Below are 8,783 nucleotides of genomic sequence, written 5' to 3'. Positions count from 1 at the left end.
TTTTTTTTTTTAAAGTAATCTCTATACCCAACACAGGGCTCAAACTCACAACCCCAAGATCAAGAGTCACACACTCCACCGACTGGAGCCAGCCAGGCGCCCCTAGAACATTTCACTTCTGACACCTCTAGTCACATGTATGGTGAGTCCCCATACTAAGCATTCTGTAATGGCAGGCAGATGTCCTACATGTAACTCGGTTCTGACACTGTCTACCCCAAAATATCATCAGACACCACAGATTAAGGGCTCAGTCCCCTAAGACTGCTCCCTCCCTCAAGCACACTTCTGTGGTCACAAGCCTGGGTTATCACCTGTGCTTCTGACCAACCAGCCATAGATTGGGGTCCCAACAATCCCCTCCTTGAGTTTCTTAACTCCCAGAGCTCAGGGAAACACTTACACTCACCAGTTTATAAAAAGAGACATGTGAACATCCAGATGGAAGAGATGCATGGGGCAGGCCAGGCATGTGGGAAGGGGCACCGAGCTCCCTTGCTTTCTCTGTGTGCCCCACTCTCCCAGCACTCCCATGTATTCACTGACCCAGAAGCTCCCCAAACACCCTATTGTTGGGATTTTATGGAGACTTCATCATATGGTCACGATCGATCATTAACTCCATTTTTGGCCCTACTCCCTTCTCAAGAGAAGAGAAGGCAGGGCTGAAAATTCCAAGCTTCTAATCAGGGCTTGAGTCTTTCTGGTGATCAGCTCCCATCTAGGAGTCACCAGGGAGCCCACTCAGAGTCACCTCATTAGAACAAAAGACACTCCTGGGGCACCTGGGTGGCTCAGTGGGTTAAGCCTCTGCCTTCGGCTCAGGTCATGATCTTAGCGTCCTGGGATCGAGTCCCACATCGGGCTCTCTGCTCCGCGGGGAGCCTGCTTCCTCCTCTCTCTCTCTCTCTGCTTGCCTCTCTGCCCACTTGTGATCTCTCTCTGTCAAATAAATAAAATCTTAAAAATAAAAAAATTAAAAAAAATAAAGAGTCAATGACAGAGATTCCATGGCTGACCAAGGGTGATGCCTGGGGCCAACAGGGTAACACCTGAAACCCCCAACTTCAGCAAATGATCCCATCAAAGGCAGCAGCAGAAGACCCAGGCAGGTTTTGCTATGGCAGCTTGGAGGTCACAGAGAACCCACAGAGGCCACCAGATTCCAGAGAGTCAAGGGCCAGATTCTAACGTGGTGATACTGACCAATGTGGCTAACTCTTTCAAGGAACAAGCTCATCACTGAAACATACCCAAGACCTCAATTAGATAAAAAGGAGGAGTCGGGAGACCACAGATTAAGGGCTCAGATTTTAATCAGTATGTCAACGTGACTCTCGGCAGAATGAGCTATCTTCCCTCGTGTGAGGGGGGAAAGATTGCTCCACCAGCATAAGGCTCTTCCCTATTTGCTGCAGTTCACACCCAAATGCCCAGCAGATCCCACATAGTAGCTTAGGAAATCGGGTTTAAACAAAGGCATTTGGAAACAAGGTTCCTTTCCACAGAGGCTAAAGATCAGAACTGGGAACTAGAATTCTGCAGACTCATCTCTTCTTTTGGGGAAAACACAAGACTCTCAAGGCTGTGCAGGGCTGCAGCTCAGGAAAAGGACAGTTCCTGGGCTAGGGTTCCCAAGGCAGAACACAGGCTCCTGATCCCCAAGCAATGTCTACCACCATCCAGAGAGAAGACAAACTGCCAGGTGACCCCGCACAGCCACACAGAGGTCTTCTTCCTGGTGAGGAGACCACACCCTAGATCCGCAAAATAAATAACTGTTTCCAGGCATATGCACTGGGTCTTTTTGTTTAAATGTGCACATCTAGTCCGGCCCTGATGAGAAACACTAAGGTTTACAAAAGAAAAGGCCTGACTTCTCACTTTAAACAAACAAAGCCTGCACAGGGATCTCGAGTCAGCAGTGAGAGAGCCAAGGATTATCCTCTCTGACCTTCCTACTTCCTTCCTGGGACATAGTTTCTTCCACATTTGTTCCAATTAGAAACTCTTCCAAGGAGCACCTGGGTGGCTCAGTGGGTTAAGGCCTCTGCCTTCGGCTCAGGTCATGATCCCGGGGTCCTGGGATCGAGCCCCACATCGGGCTCTCTGCTCGGCAAGGAGCCTGCTTCCTCCCTCTCTCTCTGCCTTCCTCTCTGCCTACTTGTGATCTCTGTCTGTCAGATGAATAAATAAAAAATCTTTAAAAAAAAAAAAAAGAAAAGAAAAGAAACTCTTCCAAGACAAGCTGATGCTGGTACTCTACCTTCCCAACTGCGGAGGAGTGCAGGAGAGAAGCTGCTAGCTCTGGGAAGGGGTAACAGCCGACAGCCTCCAGGCTGCTCCAGCCCCACAGCTGCTCCACACGCCAATCACATCAGTTAAATTCCCGCCACTCACAGGTCAGGTGAAAAGGCAGATATGGGGACAGGGAAGGAATCTGACAAAACTTCTGGGAATGAGGGCAGAGTATTTTCCTGTCCCTGTTCCTCTCTGTATGTCCCTAGCACAGTGACTAGGGTGTGAGAAAAGACTCAAGAGGTCATACTATGCCAGCTATCACAAGGCACTATTCCCTTCCACAACACCAATCCTAACCATCTTGCAGAAAGAACTGCAGAACTCTCTACAGTCAGTCTCCACTCCCTCAACTCCCAGCCTGATCCCAAGCACTCCTCGAGGAGTGCAAGCATGTTAGAGTGTGGCGGTGGGCACGAGCATTCAGTACTACTGTTCACACTACCAAATGACAGGCCAAGAAAAGTAGAAACTTGACCACGGCCACTTTAGACAGTGATGGCCAAGCATGGACCCCAACCTCCCAGATCTCCAGTCAGAGTTCCTTCCATCACAAAAGAGACTCTGGAAGTGCCAGAGGCTCAGCAGAGCTCTGCCTCACCTGGTCAAGGTCTCTATCCTTCCTAACACTCAGCTGATGAATCAACAAGCCTTTACTGAGGACCTTTTCTGAAGGGCTGTATTATGAAACCTCCATTCCAAGTACAGTCTGGGTCACACTGCTCACTGCTGTACTCCAGACTGCCTCAGAACACTAGAGTTGTCAGCCCCTTGAAGAAAGAGGCCACTTCTCAGGTTTCTAGAGCTCCCTGGCACCCAGCAAAGTGCTGGGCTCAGAGCAGGCGTTCATGTTCATTACAACAAATGAAAGGTGGTCTGGCTCTTGGCTTTCTATTAGCTGCAAGTCAACAGTCCCAGAACCTCAGAAATTTTCAAGTGGCAGGAAGAGGCCATTTGGGTGATTAAACCAGAGCTGTGCTCCCGTGGTGCCTGTGTAAACGTTCTCGGTAACAAAGGAAGCTAGAGCTCTCAGGTCTGTTTGCCTTACAGATTGTTAACCGAACTCCAAGGCAAATTAGTCCACAGGCTGCCAACTTGACTCCATGGGAGAAAGAGGACAGAGGCCTAGGATGGATCCTGAAATAATTTCCTGGCCACAGAAGTCGAGTGTGTGGCTGTGTCCCAGGCAGGGGCCCATAAGCACCCTGCCCTCTCCAGTAGTGAACCCTAAGATTATTCTCCACAGAGGAGCTTTGCAACCTTTCACCTGCAAAGATCTCTGAATCATGCTCTCCTGTTTTGAAAGTACCTATCAAAATGAAGTAGGCAGTAATCTCCCAGTAATCCCAGAAATAAGTACTGCTGAACAGCACTTCTAACCAGCATGAGGCAAGCAGAGACACCAGGCAAAAGAGCTTGTCACTTTACATGAAAACTCCCAAACAAGGACCTCAGTGACCTTAGAGGGAGCTATGTGAGTCTGCTTTCTGAAGCAGAGAAACAGACCCTGCATCTAGCAATTCCATTTTCAGACATAATTCTATAAAACCATTTCCATGAGTATGCAAAGATATATTTGTACAAGCAAGTTCATGGCAATGTTCTTTATAATAATGAAAAAATGGAAATTACCCAAATATCCATTAGTAAGGGAATAATTACATAAATTAAGATCCATTCATATAATGGAACACTCTGAAGCTATTGAAATGAATGAAGTAAATCCATATATACTGACAAAGAAAGATACCAGTCAATTTTATTGAATGGCTTCGTGCCAGGACCCAATCCACGATGTAATAAGTAGTTGAAATAGTAGCCGAACCATACGTCCAATGAAGGGTTTAAAAAAAGATAGACATATATGTGGAAAAATATCCTGGAAAGGGAAAAGACAGAAAGAAAAAGGAAGGAAGGAAGACTGAAGACTGACTTTCACTTTTCATTTTATATATTCCTGTGCTGTTGCTATTTTTTTAAATCATTACCATACCATATATTACATTTTTAAACTTAACAAAAATACATACTGTAGAAACATAGAGACTATTTTAAAGATTTTATTTTTATTTTATTTTATTATTATTTTTTAATTTATTTGACAGAGAGAGGGAGATCACAAGTAGGCAGAGAGGCAGGCAGAGAGAGGGGAGGAAGCAGGCTCCCTGCTGAGCAGAGAGCCCGACGCGGGACTGGATCCCAGGACCCTGAGATCATGACCTGAGCCGAAGGCAGAGGCTTAACCCACTGAGCCACTCAGGTGTCCCGAAACATAGAGACTATTATATGAATTTTTAAAAGGGTCAGAATACATACCAAATTATTAGTGTTTGTGTCTAAAGACACTGTGCATCATTCACTCCTATGTTTTAACGCTAAGTATTTTTTTTTAAGATTTTATTTATTTATTTGACAGACAGAGATCACAAGTAGGCAGAGAGGCAGGCAAAGAGAGAGGGGGAAGCAGGCTCCCTGCTGAGCTGAGAGCCCGATGTGGGGCTTGATCCCAGGACCCTGGGATCATAACCTGAGCCGAAGGCAGAGGCTTTAACCCACTGAGCCACCCAGGTGCCCCAATGCTAAGTATTTTTTTTTTAAAGATTTTATTTATTATTTGACAGAGAGAGAGAGACAGCGAGAGAGGGAACACGAGCAGGGGGGTAAGTGGGAGAGGGAGAAGCAGGCTTCTCGCCCTAATAGGGAGCCTGATGCGGGGCTGGATTGCAGGACCCTGGGGTTATAATCTGAGTTGAAGGCAGTCGCTTAATGACTGAGCCACCCAGGCACCTCCTAACTTTAAATATTACTTTGTAATAAAAATTGTTATGACTTCTTATCATAAAGTAACTCAGGACACTACTTCTCAAGGACTCCAGCTAGGTACCAAGCTTTACATGGTAATAACTGGTGGGCAGAGACTCCAGCCTTAGGGCTGAGAAAAGCAAAAAAGTTCAAAAGTTTGCTTTGTCCTCATTTCATCATGGCCCCAGCTCCATCTAAGACATCCCACCCACTGACCATCCCATCATCAGAAATACAGACTCTGGCAATGTACCTGGGTTCTCCTTCCAAAATCCCAAGGTTCAACCCACAAATATTTACTGAGCTCCTGCTGTGGGCCAGGAACTCAGCCAGGAGCTGTGACAGACAAAAAGAAGCCTGCCGCAATCTCTGCTCTCAAGGAACTTATGCACAAATGGTTCCACACCAAGAGTCTCTCTTATGATGCCCCGTGAGGCCACTTCAAGACTGGCAGTCTGAGATAATTCCACCCTCCCCTGCCCCGCCAAAATGAAAACACATTTTTCTACTTTAGCATCATATCGGACACCATGGCAACAGAAGGCTGTCCCAAGAATTAGCTCAGGGATGACCTAGCCAACACAAATCCACTTAATAGTCACTGAGTAAGATTCTTGGAAGGAAAAGGAGTTCAAATAAATAAGTCTCTCTCTAGTTCTTGATAAGCAGAATTGCTTCCGTTTCTCCAGGGCTGTACTTCTCAAATTTTTCTTTGTGCACCCTGGGGTTGAAAGGGACAGCTGTTCTGGGCTATCTGGAAGCTTAAGGCTTCAGTACTTTGGCACACCAGTGCCCATTCATATCACACAGTCGGGAAGCTCTCAAGAGGATAAAGCTGCCCACATAACACACTAACACCTATAACGTAAGACAGAAGGCCAAACCAAAGTCTTATTTATTTAACTACAAATTGTGACTGACAGAGATCCCCAGTATGTATTACAGATTCCTTGGAAAGTAGGATCAGCAGGGGTACTCCATTCCAGGTTCTAGATCCAACTCTAGCTCAGTGTCAGAGGCCAAGAGGTTTCCTGAGAGCTGCACTTTCTCTAGCTCATTTATACAACTTAACAAGCACAGGAATTTCAATTAAACGGGGACAAAGTGCTTATGTGGCAAACCCACCCTCTAGTGAGTCAGCATTCCAAACATCTTCTAGGGGAATGACCAAGTGCAACTACCCTGAGGAGAAGCACAGTTTTGTCAGAGCTTTCCTTGATATGCAGAAATCACCTTGAGGAAGTCATATAAGGCAGCTTTCTACATGAGGTTCAGTCTGGACAGGAAACAGGCTTCCTCAGATCTCCTTTTCACAAGGGACACACTCTGGGAAAAACAGTCATTACTAGTAACAGTGGCTTCCATTTCCTGAGTTCCAACTGCATTAAGCATCTTGTATGTACTGTCACTCCTCTGTGCAACCACACACAGTAGGCCTGATTACTGCTATTCTGGAATGAGCAAAATAGGACTCAAAGGACCTCAAAATCTCACAAACAAGAACTGAATCTAAGTCTTTCTGACTCCAAAGCCCATACTACTAACCAGCAAATCATACTGCCTTCCCAAGTATGGGCAATGAGACTACATGGCACAGCCAGCCCTTCCCACTGGACATAGAAGACACAACAGATGTCTAGTGCAATGACCAAGATGTTCAACCAGGGAGCAGAGTAAAAGTCAACTGAGGTGTTTTTTTCAAAATACAGATTCCTAGCAGATTCCAGATCTTCTGAACCCAAATATCAGAGAGTGAGATTCTTGAATCTGTATCTTGAAATATGACCCCAAGAGATTTTAGACCATCAAAGTTGACAAGACTGCCCCACCTACCACATGAATATGTATGCATGTGCCAACAGGAGATACACATTTGCTGTCCTCATGTCAGATCCTGGCCCCTGATAGGGGCTCAATAATATAGTGAATCTGTTCCTAGTCTTAAACCAGCAAACTATCCCAGTCCATTCAGCTCCTACGCCGGGCACAAAGCCAGACACTCAGATGCAAACAGGAGACCCAGACCCACCATCGCATGACGCAACAGGACATACTCAACAGGAATCACATGAATAAAAGTACAGAGGAGCCATGGTTACATGTGAAGCAAGGGAAGGTTTTCCCTGGAAAAGAAAATGAAATCTAAGGTGGATTTTAAAGGACACATGTAAATTTTCCATTCTGGTGACTGGGGTGGGGGTAAAGAAGACTATTACAAAATGCATATCTAAAGTACAAGGGTATCAAAACACTGAGCACAGCGGGCTCACATGCCCTAACAACAAACTGTAAACAGAAGGCAGAAGTGCCCTGGTGTTGACTTCCAGGTTAGGCCTCTACCAAATTATGAGAAGCCCCCAACGCCTTGCTATGAAGCTTGGACTTCATCCTGTAGGCACCAGGGATCCAGTTTCAGGTAGTGAAGGACTTAATTCAAATTTTCAGGTGGGAATTTTAACTTCAGCAGCTTCGTGGAGAGGGAGAGAGCGTGGGGAACTGGCTTCCCCTTACAAGCTGAAGGCCGATGGCTTGCGGAGCAGGCAACCCGGCTAGGCTCAAGCCTTTTTCCCAGCCTGAAAAGGAAAGCAACCAGCTGCCCCGACAACTGCTAGCATTCAGTCGCAAAGGAGGGGTGTGAAGTAGGTGCCGGACACGAGAAGGCAGTGAGGACAACCTGCTTAGTTCACCCTGACCAACGCAAGCTAGCTGAACAGCAGGCAGGTAAGCCCACCACGTCCACGAGGCCCACGCGGCCCCAGAGACGGGCTACCCAGCACAGCAGAATGCTTCGAGGCCCGTCCAGCCTCGAATACCAGGGATCCCGAGCAGCCATCGCCTGGCCTGCTCCCCAGTCTCATAGGCCCCGGCACACCGGACTCCGGCCGAGGGCTCCAGACGGGCCAGGAATAGGCCCAGGGCGCCAGGAAGCGACCGTGGCCGCAGGTCGTCAGCCCCTCCCGCCCGTCGGGCCGTCGCCCTGGGCCGGGCCGCCTCACCTCGCGCGGACGGCGGGGTCTTCGGCGTCTCGGCGGCTGTGCTGACCCTCTCCAGACCTCGGATAGGGTCGCCGCCGCCGTTACCGCCGCCGCCGCCATCCTCAGGCGTCAGCGTCCTGACGTCATCAGTGCGCGCGTTTTACGCCAAAACAAACCCAGGCCACCCTTGGGGCGGGGAGGGGACGGACCTGGGCAGAGACTGGCTAAGAATTTAATCTCCGCTCCGAGCGTGGCCTGCCAATCAACGTCTTCGGGCGGGGACTTACTCTCTCCTCCCGGTGAGTTTAAGTAACCGTCAAAGCAGTTGCACCTTGGGCGCTGGGTAGGACCTCCCTACCCCGGAGGTAGGGAGAAAGTGTCAAATTTCTAGTTAGAGCAGAAGGACGCTCTATAGTGCAAAGTTGGGCACGTAGAGCGTTTCAACAGAAGTTTTTGGAAGTGCCTCTGGAACTCCGCAAAGGATTGATTTAAATTTCATTAGCAAATCGGTTTTTTTTAACTGCAGTTAAAATAATTGAGGCTCTCGGACGTGTTAAATTTGGCCTCCATCACAGAGGAGTTGCAAATGGCTAACTAGAGGATCAGTGAAGGTGACGTTAGTCCTGGGCTAACTTCGGAGTAACGGTTTTTTGTTTTAATTTTTGTTGTTGTTATTAAATGTAAGTGTATTCTGAGACTGCAAATCAA

General features: G+C 47.5%; 1 protein-coding gene across 1 annotated transcript in view; it reads right to left on the bottom strand.

Moving 5' to 3' along the window:
* LOC111152934 (protein serine kinase H1) overlaps positions 1 to 8,217 on the bottom strand; it is a 27,505-nt gene extending 19,288 nt beyond the window's left edge. Inside the window, exon 1 of the mRNA XM_022511678.1 lies at positions 8,097 to 8,217. The gene's annotated coding sequence lies outside the window, so the exon portion shown is untranslated. The remainder of the gene's footprint in view (positions 1 to 8,096) is intronic.
* Positions 8,218 to 8,783: the final 566 nt, after the last annotated feature.

Source organism: Enhydra lutris, unplaced genomic scaffold (assembly GCF_002288905.1).
Source record: "Enhydra lutris kenyoni isolate GAN:26980312 unplaced genomic scaffold, ASM228890v2 scaffoldscaffold30, whole genome shotgun sequence".
Lineage (NCBI taxonomy): Eukaryota > Metazoa > Chordata > Mammalia > Carnivora > Mustelidae > Enhydra > Enhydra lutris.
Note: the sequence above shows the minus strand (reverse complement) of the source record. Positions and strands in the feature narration are given on the sequence as shown.